The sequence below is a fragment of the Loxodonta africana genome, chromosome 23 (genome assembly GCF_030014295.1).
Source record: "Loxodonta africana isolate mLoxAfr1 chromosome 23, mLoxAfr1.hap2, whole genome shotgun sequence".
Taxonomy (NCBI): Eukaryota; Metazoa; Chordata; class Mammalia; order Proboscidea; family Elephantidae; genus Loxodonta; species Loxodonta africana.
The window spans coordinates 52821609-52844961 of record NC_087364.1 but is presented as its reverse complement, the minus strand read 5'-3'; the positions used below and the strand labels follow the sequence as shown (position 1 = coordinate 52844961).

General features: G+C 36.7%; 1 protein-coding gene across 1 annotated transcript in view; it reads right to left on the bottom strand.

Moving 5' to 3' along the window:
* The window catches only part of NAALADL2 (N-acetylated alpha-linked acidic dipeptidase like 2), a 679917-nt gene that overhangs the window by 296855 nt on the left and 359709 nt on the right, over positions 1 to 23353 (bottom strand). The window lies entirely within an intron of this gene.

Below are 23353 nucleotides of genomic sequence, written 5' to 3'. Positions count from 1 at the left end.
TTGGATTTCTACATGCTGTCTCTCTATGGATTCTTGCAACTTATTGATTTTTCCACTATGTTCTTGAATAACCTTTTTGAGTTCTTCAACAGTTTTATCAGTGTGTTCCTTGGCTTTTTCTACATTTATCCTAATTTCGTTTGTGATGTCTTTAAGCATTCTGTAAATTAGTTTTTTATATTCTGTATCTGATAATTCCAGGATTGTATCTTCATTTGGGAAAGATTTTGATTCTTTTGTTTGGGGGGTTGGAGAAGCTGTCATGGTCTGTTTCTTTATGTGGTTTGATATGGACTGCTGTCTCTGAGCCATCACTGGGAAACTAGATTTTCCAGGTAATCAGCTGGTACGCTGGCTCTTAGTTCTGAAAACGATCGCTGTCTGCCCGTATTTGTTCGTTCTCCGTCTCTAACTCTGTGTTTGTTGTTCAGAATTCGTAGATTGTTATATATGTTATCGATTCACTTGTTTTTCCGAGTCTTTGTTGCAAGAGGGATCCACAGTAGCGTCCACCTAGTCCGCCATCTTGCCCCGCCCCTCCTGGGTTCTATTTCCTACTTTTTAATCATGATCTTAATCTATACTGGATGCTAAAAAAAGTGATGACTGAGCCAGGTTTCTCCATCACTAAATATGTTGGAAAGGTTAGCAAACCTAAGCTAGGAAAAGTGGCAACGGCATTATCCCTCTCCTCTGCCAATGACTTCTGACATCATCGCTGAATGATAATTCTCTCTACTCCTCCTTAGGCCAGTTAGCCAAGCATGATCAAACTACTTTTCCTTGAATACATGTTGTATGGGACAATTCTTCACAGACCCAATATCAGGCATTCCTGAACTTATAACCCTATCCAGCACTAAACAGCCATAACATACCCTTTCCCCTCCATTGAGAATTGTGTCCTTAAAATAAGGCGAGAAATGTAGGGATCACAGATGGTGGATAAAAGAATTGTCAGGGCTTATTAAATACAGAACTCTCCTTCCCAAAGGAGGAAGAAAAGTGGCTGGAACAAGACTAACAAGCTGCCTTGGCTGGAGACCGCCATTACCAGTTGAAAATGAAGCCTAATTCTGAAAAGACAACTGCAGCCTAGCAAATCCCCAGCTCTGACACACTGGGCAAGCTATTGAAATTAGAAGTACCAGTATTGACTTTGGTAGGACTGTTGTGAGGATTAAATGAGATAATGCCTGCTGAAGTGCTAAGAACATCACAAGTACCATATAAGATACAAGTTACAAAAAGTTAAGAAATGCCCTGACTAAAGCAAGTGTATTGTTTCTGAGGGGGGAACAAATTAAAGGGTCTTTCTATTTATCTATCTCCTCCAAAATTTCCTTTTCTGCCTTCCCCTTTAGCAACAGTTTTGAGAATTTTTGTTTTCAGATAAGTACCTTCAATTGGATAACTATCTAGCTAGGCAAAGCAATGATACTTAAGGAGGAAAGAGTCACACAACAGATGGTGAGAAACATACAAAAGGAAATTAGAGAACAAAGTTGAAAGAATACAGTTATTTAAAGAAGAATTGGAAAAAGCTAAGTGGCACTCTATTTGTTAGAGAAACAGTGTAATAACAATGAGGTAATGCCTGAAATGATTTAGATTTACTTTTAAATGTTATTAAAATATGTCATGGCTTCCCATATGCAGAATCTAAAATTGAAAAGTTAAATGACTCCACGGGACTCATGATATGTTGACTGATTATAATAATATTAGAATAAGAAGCAATCTGAGGTTTTAATACTATATGCCATAGGGGAAAATTTTACTTAATAAACAAGTAGAGAATAATTAAAAGGTTGCAACATAATTTAGCTACCGATGCGAGAAATAAGCTTTATAAAAAGTTAAGGTGTAAGCATATATATATTAATGTTTAATTTTTATCAACTACAATATGTTTTTCATCATTTAGTCATCCATTTTTTTGCTCTTGTATTCAGTAAATGTTAGGGAACACTTATGACCTGCCAGAGATGGGAAGACAGGCAATACAGATCCACAGACTAAAATTGCAGCTCCAATCCTCAGGGATTTTGTATTCTAGACACAACAGACATTCAAGAAGCAATTAAAAACATTGTGTTACTAAGGAGGAAAAAATGAAGTGTTAGGGAAGCATAAGAGTTTACTTAATTCTGATTGGGAATGAATGAGAGATTTGAGAAGGGTCTTCCTGGAGGAGGTGCTATTTGTGCTGTGTTTTATTTTTTTTTTTAAAGCATTAGTAGAAGTTAGCCTTGAAAAGATCATGGAGAAGGGCATTTGAAGCAAACCATAGAGTCAAGGGCAAAGTGCTGGAATGCTGTCAGTTGGGTGGGGGTGAGAAGAGCTGGTAAGAAATCCATTTAACAGGCCATGCTAAGTAGTTTGAAATTTAAACCAGTCCTTTTAAAACGGCAGTGAGTACCTTTGAAAGCCATGACCTGTTTTGCATGAATGAAAGAGATTCTCATTTGCAATTTAGGTAAGAAATGCTAAGGACCTTAATTATGGCAATGACAAAGGAGAATGGGAGGAGCATTGGAAGGATTTAAGGCAGCCAGAACTAATCAGATTTGGTAACTCATTGCATGTGGGCCAAGTTTAACACCTAGCTTTCTGGCCCCCATTACTGGGAGGGTGATTGTTCCGGGTACCATTGTGAAAGCAAAGAAGGAGGAAGACATGAGACCAGCGTTACAGAAATTGATTCTTGGCATAACCACGAAACATCTAAGGAGATATTTTTGAGAAATACATCTGGAATATACACAGCTTGAAACAGTGAGTTTACTTTTAATCTCCTATTATAATGTATACGACAGGAAATTAATCTCCCTGTTGTTCAATATTTTATTATTGGTGTACTATTATTATATTATGCTCTTAATGTTTCACTTGGAGAAAAAGTGGAATTGCATTTTTTAAAAAAAGGAAATTGGTGAACAGAGTGAGAAAGGATTTCATCCTATTGTTGTCTTGATATGTCTTTCATCATGGTTCTGAAATTGAATTGGGAACTAGCCACATGCCTTAGGCTAAAACCAGGGTCACAATTGTGGCCCATTAGAGGCATAACCTTTTTAAACTTTCAAAGTTCACTGAGGCATTTAAAATAATAAACGAAGATGCTAAATTTAAGCAAAAGTAAAACCAGCTTGATACCAGGAGACCTGGTGGTGCAGTGGTTAAGTGCTCAGTTGCTAAGGTCAGCGGTTCAAACCCACCAGCCACTCCACAGGAGACAGATGTGAAAGTCTGTTTCCATAAAGATTCATGGCCTTGGAAAACCTATGGGGCAGTTTTACTGTGTCCTATAGTGTTGCTATGAGTCAGAATTGACTCAGTGGCAATGCGTATGGGTAGAGGCATAACCTTTCTAAGCTTTCAAAGCTCGTTGAGTCATCTAAAATAATAAATGAAGACACTAAGCTTAGGCAAAAGTAAAACCAGTTTAATATAACCAGTTTCAAACAAACTGATGGTGAGAACTTTTGAGCTGGACAGAGCCATATTAAGTAAGCCAATGCCAAGCTGGACTTTGGGAAGCAGAAGTGAAATGTATCCACTTCTATGCTTATGCATTCGCTTTTTGGTTAATCTGTATTATTTTTCATGGTTTTCTGTGGCAATAATAACCTTGGTTCAGGTAGACTAAGTGGAAAAGAGTACCCCCCTCCTCGCCCCACCACATGTAGAACAAGATCCAGAGACTACAGCCCCCTAGCAGTGAGCCAATCAGCTGCCCTGGCCAGAGAACTAGGAAAGCATATGAGATATGGAGGAAATGGAGTAAAACTAATGTCTAGGAGAGAAAGGCAGACACATATGTGATTGCTGACCTGTACATGCATGAGATAGCTCTTACTGAGCAGTTGTTCATTCATCCACACATTCACTTAACAAATATTTACTAGATATTTACGATGTGCTTGCTACTATCCAAGCAGATGGCGTTACGACAGTGAAAAGGGCACAGGTCGCTTCCAGTGGAGCTTTCAAGCACTATTTACATATTATGTAAAGAGAACATTATAACCTAGCACAGCAAGAAGATTTTGAATAGGAGTATGATATAGTATCAAGATGTAGTTGGAGACCTGACAGGGAACACAAGAGAGAGTTCCTGATGGAGCAGGGGAAAAGTGTGAAGTAGAACTCAAACTCATGTAAAAAGACCAGAATTAATGGTCTGACTGAGTCTGGGGGAACCCTCAAAGCCATGGCCCTAGGACACTCTATTAGCCCAGAACTAAAACCATCCCTGAAGCCCACTCTTCAGACAAAGATTAGACTGGACTATAAAACATAAAATAATACTTGTGAAGAGTATGCTTCCTAGTTCAAGAAAATACAAGAGACCAAATGGATGGCTCCTGCCCAGAATCAAGATGAGAAGGCAGGAAGGGACAGGAGCTGGTTGGATGGACACAGGAAACCCAAGGTGGAAAGGAGGAGTGTGGTGTCACACTACAGGGATTGCAACTAGTGTCACATAACAATATGTGTATAAATTTTTGTATGAGAAATTAACTTGAGCTCTAAACTTTCACCTAAAACACAATAAAGTGTGAGAAAAAATAAAGGACAAGGAGGGATGACGAAAATAAAGATATGTCAAAAATAAATCATTACATGGAATTGTCTTCCTAGTATATGAAAGGACTATCCCAAACAGAACAATAAAGGTACAAGATGGCAATCAGGAAAGACTAAAACTTACTGGAAGATACATCATAAATATACATAATTTTTGGAAATATCAATTTAGGATAAAATGCTTCATATTTAATATGAAACAATAATATTAACTTTGCATGAATGCTGTGAGACTAAAACTGCCATGAGGTTTTAAAGCACTCAATGCTCAGGTTATTCAATAAAGAATTTGTGGAACTTGGCATCTCATACGCCATACCTGTGCCGTCAGTCAATTTCGACTCATACACCATGGGCGATAGCATATTGTATATGTTTTGATATCAATTGGCTTTATTCATCAAGTATAATAAAAGTATGTATACCCTTTGATCTAGTCATTGCATTTTTAAGTGCCTACACACACACATACACACACACAAAAGTTGACAAAGATGTTTATTCTGTTATATTATTCAACATATCAAACAAAAATACTCAACAATATGTAGGTAATTAAATAAATAATGGGGAGTCACAGGATAGGGGGATTTTGATGTCTATAAAAAGTTGTCATACCATAGAAAAACACAATGAAATAAGTGAAAAGTATTTAACATAGTGCATGATCTCATCTTTCTCTGACCTGTGTGTATTTCTGTGCATGATAGGTAGAAAGACATTAAATGGAAATGCTAATTACGACTGGCTAATCTGGGCCGAAGGATCATAAATGATTATTTTTGAAATTTCTAAACTTTTACATTGGGCATATGCCAATTTTATAACCAGGAAGTAAGTTATATACTAAATAATTTGAGTTTAAAATAAATTTCAGGTAAGGATATTGCAAAATGGATGACAAAAGATATACAATCTTTGGAAAATATCAATTAAAAATTGGAGAACAAATATACAAGCTTACTGGATTTTCTACGTACTGACATGAAATGGCCATAAAGGCTTTCAATTACTCGATTATTTTTAATGGAGAGGAAATGCTATTGGACAATTTTATCACACGAAAACAAAAACTTTATTCAAAATGCTTTCAATGTTGAAGATGCTAGTCAATTAACACATATGGCTTTGCTTGACTTACTCTCTAAAGGAGCAATTTATCTTCCTTCACAGCAGAGCCCTGTAAAGAACAAAATACTTAACTCATATTTATACTTAGATATAAGGCTGAGATCAAAATGTCCAACAAGAGTTATATGTGACTCCTAACCACAGCAAAGAAACAAGATACTAAGGCTATAACCTGCTTTCTCTGCCTTCAGACATGTCTAACTGCAGTTCAACTTGTCTCCTGCTAGATGAAGCATAAACCCAGAGAGAAAAGCTACAATTGGGCTGGGAAATATTCCACATTCAATGTCATTCAGAGAGGCCTTGGAGAAAGTTCCGTGCTCTTTTAGCAGCAGGCACCTCCACTTTTATCTTCAGGGTTATAAAAACTTGTATTAGGCTGTCACAGGCAACACAATATCCGTCTCAAAGGGAAAATGGTTGTATTGCATCTAATACAGTACTTTATCTAAAGTGATTTGTTGAAAGAGTAATTAAAACATAAGTTTAGAGCGTCCAGATGTAAATATTTACTGAATAACTATTAATATCAGTTCTGAGCTTCAGATGAAAAAACAGGTCCTATTTATGAGACACATAAATCAGTTTGCCCAAGGATTGAAACTGGATACTACTGAAATACTAAGCTAGAAAAGCAAACCAAACCCATTGCCATCCAGTCTGTTCTGACTCATATCGACCCAGAGTAGAACTGCCCCATAAGGTTTCCAAGGAGCATCCGCCAGATTTAAACTGCCAACCTCTTGGTTAGCAGCCAAACTCAACCACTATGCTACCAGGGCTTCCAAATTACTAAAGTCCACTGTATTATTTTATACACAATGTTGGTTACCTTATGCAAATACCTAGAGTTTTGGGCAAAAAATTCATGACTCTTAAAAGTTTTAAATTCTAGGAACTAATGCTGTAGGTACAGGCAAGTTTCCTTCTAGCACAGTTAAAACTTTTGGCCAAGAGGGCTGGACAAGAATTTTGCCTGACTTTATTCCCCCTTATGTTTGTCCTCCAACATTGTCACTTCATGGTAAAATGAATAAGAAGCTTAAGCGTTGGGAAGGTACACTATATTTAAAATTATGTGAGTATATAAATCCTGTAAGTGTACAGGTATAGTTCATATATTTGCATATTTACTATTCATGTAACTCATGTATCTAACTTCATAAGCTTGAGCTTCGAATTTGGGGGGACTAATATCACATGAAATATTGTACGTGGTATAGCAGACACTCACGGCATAAAGATTATCAGGTGTGATGTGATATATAAGAATGGGAGAATATACTTTTAAACATTAAAAAAAGATTATTTTTCCATTAGTATATAACCCAAATTTTATAACTAGCGAAACGACTAGATTCTTAGAATTTAAAATTGACTTGTAGCATAAGCTTTGTCCCACCCTTGCTGAGGGCTGGGGCTGGGGACAACTCTAAGTCATATTATACACCAATGTTATTCAGTGTTTATTTTCAGTATGTTTTATTATTGGTCTATGATTAAGGAAATATATGTGACTGAAAACTTTTATAGCAATTTTACAGAATAACTATTTCTATTGGATCTAATAATCTTAAAAAGCATCAAAGAATCTTCTATAACAGATTAGAAATTTATTTATTTATTTATTTATTTATTTTTTAAAAAAGGGTCCTTCCCTACAGAGAGTTTAAGAATCATTGTTCTACACTCTCTTCCAGCATTCCCCATCAGGACTGAACTACAATTGCCTTTAGTGGTAGTTTTCTCAAAAATGCACACTTTGTTGGCTTCCTACCCTTCTTCTCATTTCCACACTTCCCTACAGAAGAGTCCTGAGATGACTTCCCAAATAAACCACCTGAATTCATATTTTTCCCTCAGAGTCTGCTCCTGATGACAAAGTTTATTGGGTCTACTCCTATATTTTTTATATCTATTACAATGCCTGACATGTAGTTATCTATTCAACGCATCTTAATTAAGGCTTTTCTTACTAATTAAAGTTTAGGTAACTTTGAACAAATCAGTCCATATGCCTGTGCCTCATTCTTCATCTATACATAAACTGTTAGGAATGGATAAATCCCATATTACCTTCCAGTCTCCAGCTCTACGGCTATATAATTTGTTTTCCCAAGGACTGTTGTGGACACTCTTTTATAAGTACAAAGAAGGGATAGATTCCAGTTGACCAAGGTAGGTGGGGTGATTTTGAAGTAGAATATCTGGAGTATCCTTAGGATTGGGGTAGACAAAGAGGAAGGAAGAATTCATTTATAAAAGTTGATGTATTGAGATGAAAAAGCAAAAGACATGTTGAGAAGCCAGTTTTTAAACCAGGGTTGACGTTGATGTATAAGAAGAATACGTATAGAAGAAGACTGAAAATTATCGTAGAAAAAGCATTCAGAGACCTGACTAATGGGCCTTCTGTGGCTGACTAACCCTTGTAATATGCAAGTACATACAGAAACATAATGGGTACTGTGGGAAGATAACAAAAATAATAATAATAAAATTCAACAGTGGATGCAATTAGTCTTAGTAAAACTACTAAACAATAAGAGTCCATAGAGCAACTAATGACAATAGTTAACGTTTGAGTGCTGGCTATGTCCTGGGCACTGTGCTAAATGCTTTAGCAACATTTTCTCATTGAATCTTCATAAAAACCATACGAGGTAGCTAATGGTTATCCTCATTCTGTAGTTGAGGAAACTGAGGCATATTATGACCAACATCACACAGGACAGGAGTTTGAACCAAAAAAGGTATGCTGTAAAAGAGTTCATAATCACCACTACCATCCTGTTTTAAAATATTACGATTTTAGACTTAGATTTCTACTTATAATTTATCTCCTTTCTATTCTCCTTGCCCAGCTAGTCTTTCCTCCACTAAGTAGCCAGAGCGTCCCCCTTAAAATACATCATCTTATATAATTACTTTGCCACAAAGTACCTAATAGTAGCTTCCCTTTTCATTCAAAGTTTCCGCCCTAGTCTTTACATATGTATATGATCTGTTCTCCTTTGTATATACCTTTCGATTCCTCACCTTCATGTTCACACAACGCCAGCCACATGGACTACCTTGCTATTCTTGGAAACATCAAGTATACTCCTATCTCTGAGAATTGCTTGAAACACTCTTAGTTTTTCTCTTGACTCACATTCTCCCTTTCTTCATATCCATAGGTGTATGCTCAAAAATCACCTATCAGAAGGGCATTCGCACACAATTTTATCAGAAAAATTATCCCACATCCCCTTCTTGCGACCTGATCCATCCTAAGATGCCTGTCAAAATTTTTTATAACCTATTATTTTTCATTAATTTACCACTTGACATATGATATATTTACTTATTTATTTTCTGTCTTTTCCCACTAGAATGTTAAGTGCCACGAAATCTGTGGACTATTTTACTCATTGCTCCTCCTCACCCCCAGCACCTAGAACAGTGCCCGACACTTACTAGGTTCTCCAAAATATATTTTGAGTGAATAATTAAATGAGCGAAGGGAAGACATTATCTGATTCTCTTTTTCTTGTTAGTTATTATCCAAATTAACTACTAACACTGGCACCAATCAGTGTCCCGTGCTGCGTTAACCTAATCACGTGCATATGTGTAAGTTTATAGTTAAGGAGAAGAAATTTTAAAAGAATAGTCCATGAACATGTGTGTTGGGGAATTACATGATGGATGCAAGGAGGGAGAGAGAGACATGGGTAGGTGGACAGGTAGGTAGGGTAGGTGGATGGGTGGGTAGGTGAGTATGTAGGTAGGTAGGTAGACATACAGATAAGACCCTATGCCTTCAACTCAATTCCAATTCATAATGACACTAAAGGACAGAGTAGAACTGCCCCATAAAGTTTCCAAGGCAGTGATCTTTACGGGGATAGACTGCCACATCTTTCTCCCACACAGCTGCTGTTGGATTTGAACTGTCAATCCTTCAGTTAGCAGCCAAGCATTTAACCAGTGTGCCGTCAGGTCTCCATAGACAAATAGAATTCCACTTACCTCAAGCATTAAGGGAATAATACTTCATTGTTTAAATGGTAACTCCAGCTAAACTTGACTCTTGTCCAATAGCAGCTGGTAAATTTAAGTTTCTTACCCATATTAACATGTTTGAGGGAAAAACCTTCATAATTAAGTAATTTTTCTCTTAATATTGTGACTATTTCAAAGTTACAAGGATACGTTTCCCTTAAAAGGCAAAATATCTTAGCAACTTGAACTAAACAGGATATTTGAATACACATGTCCTAACGATATTGTGTATACACATCAGTGGAGCCAAAATTACTAAAGCCCTGGTCCCCTCTCCCTCAAAAAAATCCGCATCTAGTCTGCATAACAAACTGCTGATTATCCATGAGTCCATCCCTATAAACGTTAACCCAGTGTTGTTAGTTGCTGCCAAGTGGATTCTGATGGATGGCAGTCCAATAACACTTCAATATTTATAGAGGCAAGTAGGTCTTAAAACATTCAGATTAAGATTTTACTTGGAATTTTTTCTTGCCACATCATTTCTAAGTTTCTGTAGCCTAACTTTCATTAAAATTTGATGTGACAGATTGCTGTAATTTTCAAATTGCTAAATACTTCTGTCAAGCCCCTTAAGGCATTTTCAGAATTTAGTTCTTGGATTTGTTGGGATGATTTCCAGGCTCTCCTTTTTGATGGGGATGAGGTGAGCAACAGCTTGAAACTATGATTCATTCCTGTTTGAGTTTCTGTCAAAAACTTGCAGGAAAAAGAAAATGACTAATCACCTCCTAAAAATGGCAACAGATGCCATAAGCAAATTTTCATTCAACCTGTTAACTTTGGTTCCAATGTAAAAATCATTTAATTAAAATCTTAGTTTTAAAATCTCGTTTTTAAAAAATAACATTCACTTCTAAAATATGAGGTAATGAATTTTAGACTCAATATTTTAACAAAGTTCTTTACAGTGACCTTCTGCACTTCAATTTACACACAGCAACACACACGTAAGTATAGGATATATTTTTTGAATCATACGAGGACATATATATACGTATATATACACCCAAGAAAGGGCTATCAGCATTTTACACAGAAATAAAGCATTTTCACCTTAAAGAAGCCCTCACGGTATCCTCAGGAGCCTGATGGCGCAGTGGTGAAACACTCAGCTGCTAACCAAAAAATTGGTGGTCCCAACCCACCTGCCACTCTGAGGGAGAAAGATACTGTAATCTGCTTCCATAAAGATTTACAGCCTTGGAAACCCTAAGGGGACAGTTCTACTCTGTCCTATAGGGTGGCTATGAGTTGGAAGTGACTCAAGGGCAACAGGTTTATTTGTTTGTTTGTTTTTAATCACCGTTTTTGATCTGACAATAGTATGATTTAGGGCTAATGTTGGAGTGGCTTTTTTTTTTTCCTCCTGTCTGACCATTAAACATGCAGAATGGCCCATTTAGAGGAATAGCTGTGTTGTAGTAGAGGTAAGCAGCCCTGGTGGTATAATGGTTAAGAGCTTGGCTGCTAACCAATAAATCGGCAGTTTGAATTCACCAGCCACTCCTTGGAAACCCTAATGGGGCAGTTCTACTCTGTCCTAGAGAGTCACTATGAGTTGGAATTGACTCAATGGCTATAGGTTTGGTTTGTTTCTTTTCAGTTGAGATAAACTACTACAGTACTACTTCTAAAGTTAACCCTTTCCTATCTACATTATATTTATTATTTAAACAAATCTGTGAGCTTAGGTGTTCCCATACTACAATAGGAAAACCAATGCTCAGAGAGGAGGAATAACGGAATAAAAAACACACAACAAGTAAGTGGTAGATATGGAATCTATGTAGGGCTTCTGACATTTAGCCCAATCATTGCCCTACTACATACACTTAAACATGCATCCCTGACATTTTATAGATGAAAAATTTAAAATTCTCCCAAATCAGGAGACTTCCAAAGCATCAAACAAAAATCTAAGTAGCATAATATCTTATTATCTCAAATCCATTGGTATATATGTGACCTCAAAAAAAGTCTCTTGGTCTTTCTGAGCTTCATTTTTACTTGAAAAAATAAGAGCTATAAACTCTATGGTCTCTTCCAGCTCTAAAATTTAAAGATTTATTATTACATGCTGTCTATAACTAAACTCTTAAATTGAATGATACTATCAGAAACAAATTCAAATTGTTTTGGATAATCTTAAAAAAAAATTACCAATCTGTTGCTAAAAACATTGTTTCATTTTGGGTTTTTTTATCAGAAACAATTTCAAATTGTTTTGGATAATCTTTAAAAAAAAAAAATTACCAATCTGTTGCTAAAAACATTGTTTCAGAAAACAAAACAACTACTAATTTGAAGAATATGCATTGGATAGTAGCTAAGAGAAATGACTGCCAGGAATATTTGACTATCAATGTTAATCATGATTCAGAAAAAAACACAAAAGCAATGTCTGCTATCATAATTAAAATGCATGCAATGAATTTTTATTGTTATATTTTTACTTAGAACATTAATTAATTCTTTTTGTTCTACCTTTGATGGCCAATCCATTGGAAACTCAGAAGGAAAATTAAGTGAATGTTCTACATTTATTGTGAACAAAATTTTAGCTACAAATCGCCTAGGAAATGATGACAAAATACATTAAATGGACCTGTAATAAGTTATTCAAATGTGACAAGGTAAAAATCAACTTTCTGCTCAATTAATATGACAAAATCAATATACAAATGGCATGGTAGGGCATATAATCCCATTGAAGACACAGGAATTAGAATTTTAATTATTTTAAAAACCACCGATACGAAGCTTAAGAATGTAAGTAGTTATTTTCTGATGGAAAATCTTCAGTTTTTCTAAATGAACCACCTTTTTGGAAATTGGCTTTTTTTTTTTTTTTTATTGAGCTTCAAGTGAACATTTACAAATCAAGTCAGTCTGTCACATATAAGTTTATATACACCTTACTCCATACTCCCACTTGCTCTCCCCCTAATGAGTCAGCCCTTCCAGTCTCTCCTTTTGTGACGATTTTGCCAGCTTCCAACCCTCTCTACCCTCCCATCCCCCCTCCAGACAGGAGATGCCAACACAGTCTCAAGTGTCCACCTGATAAAAATAGCTCACTCTTCATCAGCATCTCTCTCCTACCCACTGTCCAGTCCCTTCCATGTCTGATGAGTTGTCTTCGGGAACGGTTCCTGTCCTGGGCCAACAGAAGGTTTGGGGACCATGACCGCCAGGATTCCTCTAGTCTCAGTCAGACCATTAAGTATGGTCTTTTTGTGAGAATTTGGGGTCTGCATCCCACTGATCTCCTGCTGGAAATTGGCTTCATTTTTATATATATACTTGTCACAAATACACATATAAGCACATTTATATACTCTGAAATTTTTCCTTTGAAAACTCATCTTGCCACAAGATGGAGTATACCCCTTGCAACAATTTCAATGACTACTAAATTAAAGCCTGATACTTTAGGAATATTTTTTTAAACCTACTTGTTGGGATAAAATAAGGGAAATTAGAATATGCTAAAGTTAAATGAGAGTTATTACAAAATAAATTAATCAGTTACATAAATAATTGCCACCTTCAGTTTTTATTTTTGAAAAGGACCTTAAATTTGTTCTACTTTGGTGGAAACAAATATGTTTATTTTGGAGACTACTAGTCATGGGGCGAATTGTGTCCCCTTTTTTAAAATATGTGTCAATTTGGCTAGGCCATGATTCTCAGTATTGTGTGGTTGTCCTCCATTTTGTGATTTGATTAGCCTCCATTTTGTAATGTGCTGTAAATCCTAGCATCTATTCCAAGTCATTTGGGAGTGAACTGTCCCTTACATTAATGAGGCAGGAAATCACATTAATGCAGATCAGGGTGGGATGCAACACTTTTTCTCAGGTCACAGTCTTGATCTGATGTAAGGGGAGTTTTCCTAGGGTGTGGTCTGCATCACCTTTATCTTACAACAGATATAAGGAGAAAGGAGCAAGCCGAGAAGAGCGACCTCCTACCACCAAAAAAGAATAGCCAAGAGTGAAGCATGTCCTTTGGACTCAGGATCCCTATGCTGAGAACCTCCTAGACCCAGGCGAAGATTAATGCCAAGGCACATGGAGATTTGCAAGGAAAGCTGGGCCCACAGATGTTGAAAGAAGACAAGGACCTTCCCCTAGAGCCAACAGAGAGAGAAAGCCTTCCCCTTGAGTTGGTGCCCTGAATTCAGACTCTAACCTCCTAAAGAGAATAAATTTCTGTTTGTTAAAGCTAGCACTATATAACTAAGATGCCACAAATTACATAACACCTCAATTACATAAAGAGAACCCCTGCAGGAAAAAAAAGTCTTCTATCGGGGGTGCTCTTAGCACATCCTTTTCTTAGAGATGGACAAGAGCTGTAGTACTACAAGAGAAATTCTAAGAAGTGGAACTATTTCTAAATAGCCTCATGTTTTCCAGCCACTTCTTCAACAAATCAATGAGATCACTTGTTAGATGAAAGGTTTAACCTACACAGTGCCACCAAAAAATAATGCTTGCTGTAAAGTGCAATCAAAATGAACACACTATTACTGATATCATTCAGACTCTGCCAAACCTTACCACTCAGCGAAACCTTCCCTGACTCCCCTGAGAGAGTTAGGCCTTTCCTCTCTGCTCCCACAGGGCAAGCCACCCCACCCTACTGCAAACAGACTTGGTTTAATTCAGGAGATGCTTTCTGGAGCTATTACTGTGGAGACGGTAATGGAGATGCAGCTCTAGCATCATATATTGATAACTACCCTTCTGCTTTCTCCAAGGCCCCTGAAATCAGAGCATCCCCATGGCCAGCATGTCCTCGGTAATACAATAATTGATCAATCCTCTGAGCTGCAGTGAGTTTATAATGCCCTCTATAAAGGCTTCTACCACAATTACATGGTTATAGTCATTCTTCATTTCTTTGACTACTTGAGCATTCCTAGAATTTCTATAAAATTTGCATTTTAAGATCTTGCATATTATCTTTCCTCTGGTTCTTTATATTAGGTCCAGCAATATCACTTGATACACTGATGTCAGGAAAGGTGGATCAAATCTGTCCCACCACAGTACAAAATGAATGAGAGTTCGTAACAGAGTCAACAACACACACTGCAGAATAAAAGAGGTTTTGATGTGTGGTGCACTAATCTTTGCTAACCTAGAATCAGCCATTCAGTTGTTGAATTAACCTGCATTGGCTAAAAGCACAAGAATGCACTTGGATCACAACTAAAATACACATGAACTAAGGAAAATATCTACAAATGGAAAAGCAAGGAGTTAGTATTGCAAGGCGTTGTGTGAAATTAGAGCACCTACACTTCATGTCAATAGTGTGTTTATGCATCTGTCTGCTCCTTGAAGGCAAGGACCATGTTCACTCATCCCTAAGTCCCCTCAGCCCCATTCAGAGCCCAGAATGGTGATTGACACATAATATTTAAAGCAGTCAGTGCTTACTGAGTGGGTGCTTGTTCTACTGGTTAGAACAAGACCAAGACCAAGTCATACCAGGGTTGATTACATATAGTTGCATGATGTACTTAAAAAGAGTTTTTGAAAATTTGGTCAGTAAAAAAAAAAAAGTTTTTTAAATAATTGAGGTCATATAAACATATATAATAAAATAATCATTTAGATGCCTTTGAGACTATCATCTACAATGTGCTGGCACTAATCAAAGGCAGGTGAAAAAGACAAGCTAGGAGAAGGCACAGACTCAAATCTAAAGCTTATAGTATTTGGGGGAATAACAAAAAAAAATTAGAAAACATAAAATGCAAAGCAATATAAAAGAAATATAAATTTTGGAGTCCATAAACAAAGAGAGCCAGTAATCAGCCTGAATCTCCACACCACTGTATGCAAACTTCTGTGATAGCACTTTCTCTGTCATCACAGAATTTTTTTATGGCCATGTTTATTCTCACCTGTCCCATCTCACTAGTTTCTACAGGGTAAGAACTACAAGAAGCACAGGGTATGTTTTAAAATGTTTTTGAAATGAATGAATGAATGACCAAGTGTATGTATAGATGAGTGAATGAACAGCTGTCAATGAAATGTAGAAAGCCATCCTTTGGTTGAGGAGTAGTCTCACCAGCAAGGCCTTGACAATTGCAGCAGCAGCCAAGTACTACACAATGTTAGAAGACAGCATGACATACCAGAAACATCGGTCCTTTGACATCACCTGCTATTGCTCTTCTTAGGTGCTGTCGAGTCAATTCTGACTCATAGAGACCCCATGCACAACAGAATGAAACACTGCCAGGTCCTGTACCATCCTCACAGTTGTCGTTATGCTTGAGCCCATTGTTGCAGCCACTGTATCAATCCATCTCATTGAGGGTCTTCCTCTTTTTCACTGGCCCTCTACTTTACCAAGCATGATGTCTTTCCCAGGGAGCAGTATGAATTTAGGTTTTATTTATTATAAAACGAAGAGTCAGAAAATAAAATGATGGACTGACTAAATGACTGCTAAAAGGATATTTTTGTCATTGCATTATTTTGTTTTCCCCACCTGGGGAAATTTTCTCTTATTGTTTTTCTATTTCATGAAGAAAAATCTACCACAGCTCTGAGTAGTAGACAAAGGCCAAGTCAGGACACACTTTTAATTAGCTGGAGCAGCATCAGTGATATACATAAGCTACTTGCAGTGGGAGTGAGACGGGAAAGACAACCAGCTCTTCGGAGCTACGCAGTTCAAGGAATTTGACCCCCAGGTAACCAAAGGTTCAGCACATTTTGCCAGAAAGCTTTCTGTACTTGATATTAAACACAGAATTAATAAAGGAAAAGCAAGTTATGTTTAAAAAAGAAATAGCTTAACACTTTAGATGTTAATTTCTTTATATAAGCCAAAAATTCTAAATGGCCACTCGATTTTTTATAATTTTGGTTGCTTTCAAAAAGATTTAAATGAAGAGAGAACTTGAATGTTTTTATTTCTAAAGTGCTCAAACAATAATTTTTTTTTAAGTCAAAGGAAATGTGGGAGACGGTAATGAGGAAGTGTAGGGGCCTCTGATGAAGCTCTGGAAGCCTGTATCCGGGGAGGGGCTGGGGGTAGCTGGCAGCCCTGTGTGACAGGGAGAAGATCAAAGTAGCAGCTGGAATGCCAGGTAAGGAAGACAATTCTCTCTGAACATAAAGTGGTCATGTCTAAGATTACTGCATAATGAAGACTGACACTAAAATTAATTCTCATCATTTTAGTTCTCTAAGTTCATCTCTTCAACATCCACAATATGTCAGACATCACTCATACGGTCAAATATTTAAACTCATGCCTTATTAAGTTATGCCACTCAATATCCCAAGCTGACACCTCCAGGTGCTTAATAATTAGGTTGAAAGAAGTACAAAGACAAGTTACTAGGAGTGAAAACTGGATGACTTTTCTAAAAGTTGATACTGAAACTCACTCAATGAGTACAAAAGAAAATTTTTAAGTTTTCAACTTAAAAATAATATATATTTGAAGATAAAAGCTTGATGACGCATTAAAATACAGATGAAGAACAGAAATGGTTAGCAAGTCACAAGAGCTCAATTTGACTATATACTTATATTGACATATTACATTATATTCCTTTTCCTGAATACAGTAAATATACAGAAGACTTAAAAAAAAATACATAATAAATGCCATGTACCACCAGCAGCTTAAGAAATAAAAGACCATCAGTTCCATAATCGGGTTCCTCTTTTCCCTCTAAAAATAACCAGTAGCCTGCCTTCAATGCTAATTATTCCCATGTATGCATGGCTTTATGCTTTTACATAGATGTACATAACTACAGTACATACCTATGTACTACTGCTTTGTATATTTTGAATTATTACATAGATATATCATGATTATGCACCCTGCATATAGATTTTGCATTCAATCCGATTTGAGAGATTCATCCAAGTTAGTATCAATAACTTTACTTCATATATTTTTTGCTGTTGTTGTATGAATAGACTACAATTTATCTGCCTAGAGAGGGACATTTCTTTTTTTCCTACTATAACCTACATTGGAGCCCTCATGGAGCAGTGGTTAAAATCACTCGGCTGCAAACTGAAAGGTCAGTGGTTCAATCCTACTAGCCACTCTGTAGGAGAAAAGATGTGACAGTCTGCTTCCGGAAACACTTACAGCCTTGGAAACCCTATGGGGCTGTTCTACTCTATCCTATAGGGTTGCTAGGAACTGAAATCAACTGGAAGACCGTGGGGTGGGTGGGTATAAACTACATTACTAAAAACATTCCTGTACATGTGTCCTTATGCATTCACAGAAGACTCCCACTAAGGAGTAGAGGTGCTGGGACATGGGTTATGTGCATTCTTGGCTTTATAGATAATATCAAGTGGTTCTACCAATTTACCAGAATGGATAAAAGTTTCTGTGGTTTCCTCAGTGTTCCATTTAGTGAGGCTTCAATTTTTTTTTCTAATATTTTCTCCATTTTGTGTTATATTTTTATAATCCAGCTATATTATTTTTAATCTGTACAAAATTCACTGTATTGGAAAAAGCAATACATATTGTATGCTCATCACTCATCCATTAGTGTATTGCAAGCAATGGTGAATATTTGTAAAGACTTAGTGTAATACTGGTAGCTGAGTGTTCTCCATTATCACTAGATGGAATAAAGTTAAATTGTAAAATTGGCTTTGTTTCATTTATCTATTTTCTGTGCTGCGAAATGACAGAGAAAAGCATTGTATGACTGAATTGAAAATACTGTAATTAAGAAATCTGAAAGTGTATAGAGGATCAGAAAGACCAGTGGATATGTTTCCACTACTGAAAATTAAGTGTCGCTGGCAACGAGTCCAGTTCACCAAATTATGTTTTACTGCCTCCTAAGTCAGAATCAGAAACCCTGGTGGCATAGTGGTTAAGAGCTACAGCTGCTAACCAAGAGGTCAGCAGTTTGAATCCACCAGGCGCTCCTTGGAAACTGTATGGGGTAATTCTACTCTGTCCTATAGGATCACCATGAGTCGAAATCGAATGGACGGCAATGGGTTTGGTTTGGTTTTGGTAAGTCAGAATCAACCCCACAGCAACAGGCTTGGTTTGGTTTTTGTGAAGGTACTTTTGTTGTTGTTGCTAAGGACTCTTTTTGCTTTCACCTCAGAGCATTTTAAGGAGAGTTTGGAAAATTCTTTGGTGCTTTTGATTCTGGGAAGTGAAGTGTAGTTTCTGAAGCATGGGGTCCTTGCTTATCACATGCTTCAGAAACTACACTTCACTTCCCAGAATCAAGAAGCACCAAAGAATTTTCCAATCTCTCATCCTTAAAATGCTCTGAGGTGAAACAATGAGAGTCCTTAACAACAACAAAATACAGCCCACCATACAGTAATTATAATGACAATAACAGCTACTATTTACTGTGGGACAATTATTTGCTAAGCACAGTAGTAGGTACTTAACGTGCATTATCTTATTTCATTCTTAGGGCAAGGTTGGCAATGTAGGTGTTATTATCCTTGTTTTGTACAAGAGAAAATTCGAAGTTGAATCAGAGGTTCAATTATTTACCCAATGCAACAGGGCTGATAAATGACAGAGTCATCATTCAAACCAAATTAGTCGAATCCAAAGCCAGGGCTTAGTCTACTTTGCTCAAGCAACAATCTATAAAACACTGTGAAGAGAAAGCAGTTTTAATTCATTTTATTTATTTAGAGGCCGTTGTACACAAATATGGGATTTTCCAACTACCTCTTGATGCTTTCATCAGTGGCTAAATTTCAGTATTCCTCAGGATTTCCAAAACATAGTCAATTGTGTTCAACACTTATACAACTGCTAAAAGCTACAGTATAAATGATCAGTTAAAATGAAATTGGATGATTACCTGTGGATTTAACTTATTGATAGCATCCCTCTCTGACTTTTATTTAGATAACTCAACCAATCAATCATCACCTCATACTTTGCTTAATATAAAAGAGGAAAAAGTTTCTGAGGCTCTAAAGAAGAATGAATCAAACAGAATTAAAGCCATTCTCATACAAACTCAGCTCTGCCAGACACATCTGTGATGAACCTGTCCTACAATAAGAATCTTACGAATGGGGCCAAGGGCAACTACAGTCATAGAAGGTCAAAGTAATTTTGTAACATCATGGAAAGACAGCATATTAGGTGTGGAGAAGAGACTCTGACTTCTGAGGAGTGCCCATGGTAGAAAATGAGACAGTCAGAGGTAGGATAGCTACACGGTTTTGAAGGCAGAAATCTGAAGAGCTTGAGAGAAGACAGAAAACTTATATTCTCATTTTAAAGGTGGAGATAGATGGTCACATGGTGGCCAAAGCAAGACTCTCAAAAATAGCTTCTTCCAGGATAATGGATTAAATATAATTGTTTGACATATGCTGGGCCTTATGCTCTATCAACAAAGAAATAATGCAAGGCCTCTTAGTCTGGAAAATCACAAATTCAAAGGATGTGAAATTAGCTGTTTTCAATTATACAGGAGTTTTCCATGATAAGATCGAATGAGGAGAGATAGAGAACATGAGAATATGAGAATGAACCAATAGAATCCATACACCAAAGCGGAAAACTAGAATCATCAGATCTATCTTACAGTGAGATATATTTTAGTCCAATGCCCCCACTCCAAATTCTAATAGACAAAGGTCTTAAGGATATTGTATGAGTGTCTGCAAATGTCACAGGAAATGTGAAATACAGCAGAAATATCTACTTGGTCAGGTTCTTCAATCACAGGCAGCTAAACAGCAGAGTAATTCACAAAATTTAGAGTTCTGTTGCCTGGGCCCACACTGAGTCCAACTTCTTATTATCTACGTGACTTTGGTCAAGTTATTTAACCTCTTTACACCTCAGATTCCCCATCTGTAAAATGAGAATAATAATAGTGTCTACCTGATAGATCCATTGTAAAAAGAAGTGCCTGCCACATAATAAGAAATAATATGCTAAGGAACAATAATAATACGAATACTTCTATTATAAATCATAACTAAAATAATGGATGGTATTTATAATGATGATGATGATGGCTAAATGGTGGTTGGAATAAATGGCATAAGTCCTCTTTATTGTTCCCTGAATTATTAGTGCAAATTTAAAATTTTTCTCTTCTTCCTACTTGTTACCAAGCATTTACCAAGAGGTACAAGCATGGGAATTAAACTGAGAACTTGCCTGCGAGGTTGCTTTCAAGTGTGGTTTTACTATTTCACTAATAATCTTTAAGTCCTCATGATGCTCTTATAACTTCTGTGCTCAATTTTTATTGGGCTTCTCTAATGGTAATAGATTGCCAAACAATACATAGGACAATGAGAAGGTGGTTGTAGCAGTATAACTATAGTAAGAATAGGATTATATCCTTCCAACTATCTTATAAGATATTGAAATAGCCAATATGTGAACATATTACACATTTACATATGTCAAGAGAAAGAGCATTTGATATTCCTTTTGTTCTGACTTTTTTTAATTTAAATAAATCTAAATAATCAGCTCATAATACATGCTCAGAGCATAGTTATAATTCAGCAAAATCCAGCTATCTGAATCAATGTTTTCTAATATATTCAGTGCATACTAACTACAGGCTAAATATTTTCATTTTGTTGGTTACAACTACCTTTTCTGAGTTCTCCATCAGCACCTATAAGTAAACACCTTATGGTCTGCTAAATGAGCCTCGAAAACCTGATCTGAACAATCAGCCGAATTGTAGGAGTTGAAATGTGCTTCAAAGCTGAGTTACTGCTGTCAGTGACTGTGCTTAAATGCAAACAAAAATCCATGCATACCCATACTGTGTTGTCAGAAATAGTTTTCCAAGGCTCAGCCTAATCAAAATGTGTTGCTTGAGATTCTGAACCAGTATAAATCAAGCTGATAAAGTAGCCTAAAGGCAACAAAATATACCACGACAAATATAAAAATAAAAATGTAATTGCTACGCTTTAAAATCTCAGCAATTCACTCAAAAGACCTTATAATAGTGACAGTAGCTAAGACTTAGTTCTCTGTGGAAGTAACCCACTTCCACAGAACCTACAAATAGCTATAAAGTTTTATAAGTCTCTAAAGGTTTCTAGGCAACCAGGAACACTAGATGATATTCATGTCACAAAAGAAGGAAATAAGCAAGTATTCTGAATTTCTAAGAAGCAACAATGAACTTCCTTAGGCGACTTGACTCTATCTTGAGAACTACATTTATACGAGATGATGCTCCCTGATTAAATAATATTCAACTATGGTCTTGATATACAGCAGTCGGATATCACCATCATCTCTCTCTGTGTGTCTCTGTGATTCTATATATATTTATATTTTTAAAACAGAGGTTGGAATTTATCACAACTCACTATACCATTTATTTACTTAGAAATTAATTAATCTAACATTTATTTTAAGCCTTCCATGTTGCTTGTACATATACAACTCAAAATAATAATAATAATAAATGCTAATCCCTCAAACACAAATGATTCTAAAGCATATATAACCCAAATTATTTGTATATCACTTAGATGTGCTCATATGAGCTTTATCATCAACTACGTACAGGGGAGCTGCACCTTCCTCACAATTAACTGATGCACTTAGCAAAAAAAAAAGAAATACAATTGAAACAGGGCAGGAGTTTCTCTCCTCTATTCTACTCAAAGAAAATATATCCAGAATGAGAATGAAATGGAATTAATGACCAGGTGCCTCCAGGAGAGAACATCACCCTGTGGCAAATGTGATTTGAAGCCTCATAACACAGTACAAATAGGAGTCCTAGTGTTGCAACGGTCAAGCACTTGGCTGCTAAACAAAAGGTTGGCGGTTCAAACCAACCAGCGACTCTGTGGGAGAAATGTGGCAGTCTGCTTCCGTAAAGATTACAGCCTTGGAAAACTTATGGACGGTTCTACTCTGTTCTGTAGGGTCTCTGTGAGTCGGATTCAACTCAACAGCAATGGGTTGTGATTTTAAGACAACACAACCCAACTGCTCTAGGTATACACAAAGCCAATGTGCCCTACATCTATATTACAACCACCATAGTTTGAACCTAATCCCTGTGTAAGATGCAATTCCACAATAGTTTTGATCACTTAGGGGAAAAAAATGCCTAGCAAAAAAAAACCCTACCTCTTTAATACAAATCTGTGCCCCCCACTGACTCAGTGGTGCTTTTTTTATAAAAATATCTGAAGATGTGGCAAATGGTTGCATCTGATGCCAAGTCACAGCAATTCTAAAAGCTGAGAAAACTCTTTATCTACTGCTCCAGTCTTCTTCCCTATGGTCACAGTTCTGCTACAAAAGGGTGGAAAAACTGTGTGGACAAGTTCTTTGTGACCAAACCTTGGCAAACATCAATAAACAAAAAGAATGTGTCAAAGGCAAAACCATTTTATAGGCAACTTCTGGTGGCACAATGATTAAGCACTTGGCTGCTTACAGAAAGGTTGGCAGTTCAAACCCACTAGCCAACCCACCGGAGAAAAGACCTGGCAATCTGCCTAGGAAACTCTATGGAGCAGTTCTACTCTGTCACTTGAGTTCACTATGAATTGAAATC